We start from the raw sequence: 1,720 nt of genomic DNA on the forward strand, positions 1-1,720 counted from the left end.
GGTCGGCCCGAGGCTGTAGTAGCGGAAACTTCCCCCAGCATGTCACACAGCGGGATTGGACTCGAGATCATGTGGTTGGAAAGCAAACTGCTTACCACACAGTCACGCCTACGCTTGAAATGTCGACATTTTAATATATACTTCTTTTTCTCTTTTTTTCTTTTTTTTCCTTTTCCTCACCGCATTTATATCTACAACGCCTTTATTTGGTTTACTTTTAATTACTTTCTCATTTTCTTTGCCTTTCATGATAAAATGAGAATTGCCTACATGCCTGTCCCCTTTAAATTTATGGCCGTGTGTCTATGATGGTGTATTGGCAGCAACAATAGAAAAGTTTATAACAATGCGTTACAGGAATTTTAGTAACGTTCCTTCCCGTTCTGGACACACTTCATGACGTAATCGATATCCCTAGGTGTGCTCCAGCAGCGGCCCTTCCCCAAACGCTTTTGCGCCAGGGACCGGTCCCATATAAGACAAAATTTTCCACAGACCGGGAGACCACTCGCGCGACAATGATTTAATTATTCCATATGGTTAGGTGGTACGAAGTTTGCTTCCCAACCACTTGGTTCCGGGTTCAGTCCCACTGTGTAGCACCTTGGGCAATGTCTTTTACTATAACCTCAGCTCGACCTAAGACTTGTGAGTAAATTTGGTAGACGGAAAATGAAAGGTGATGCTCAAAAGTTCCTGACTTTAAGGGTGTTGCGAAAGGCCTCGTAGGAGGCCCAACCTCCCGAGTTCTTTTACAAGGCTTAGAAAAATTGAAGGGCTGCTGCAATAAATGTGTAAATCTGAGAGGGGAATATTTTGAATAAAATCATAATTAACTGATCCTCCTGTATTTTCTTTTACCCAAAGCCAGAAACTTTTAAACAACCTCTCGTGTGTGTGTGTGTGTGTGTGTGTGTGTGTGTGTATCTTTTTTATTTGTTTCAGTTTTTGGTATCACCTCCAGAACTTATCGTTTTAAAGCCTGGCACATATTCTATCGGTCTCTTATATCGAACCTCTAAGTTACCGGTTAACAAACCATAATGGGAGACCACTCTTAATTTGTTTATATCCTCGTAACTTAGCAGTTCGGGTAAGGAGCGATAGAATAAGCACCAAATGTAAAACACCCCCAATAAACAACGAAGTACAAAAACACCCCCAATAAACAACAAAGCACAAAAACACCCCCGATAAACAACAAAGTACAAAAACAAAAGCGAAATAAGTACTGCGGTAGATATATTCGTCGTTGAAAAACCCTTCCAGGCGGTGCTCCAGCATGGCCACAGTTCAATAACCGAAAGAAGTAAACCATAGAAGGTAAATGTATCTATGTAGACATGTATGAGTAAATGACTATATTTGGTATGTAAGGTGTGTCGCTAACAATACCTATAGACACGACATCGACATAACAATAAGATCCGAACAATAAAGCTATTTGACTGCCACCGCTAACTCTGATCCTACTTCCGCCGGCTCACCGGCCTATCCACCCGGTCCCCCTTCTCACACCAGCATACCTATCCCTCTCATATTCACCAGCCTACATACATGCCTACGATGTTTGTTTACACAATTATATATCTCCTGACCAGTGGGTCATTTCCTTGACGCGTTGCTATATCCCGCAGTGTTGTTGACAAGATCACCTGACATACCATTCTCTGTGCAGGTGTGTCGTGCCGTCACACACTATATATATATATATATATAT

The sequence above is a fragment of the Octopus bimaculoides genome, chromosome 8 (assembly GCF_001194135.2).
Source record: "Octopus bimaculoides isolate UCB-OBI-ISO-001 chromosome 8, ASM119413v2, whole genome shotgun sequence".
Taxonomy (NCBI): Eukaryota; Metazoa; Mollusca; class Cephalopoda; order Octopoda; family Octopodidae; genus Octopus; species Octopus bimaculoides.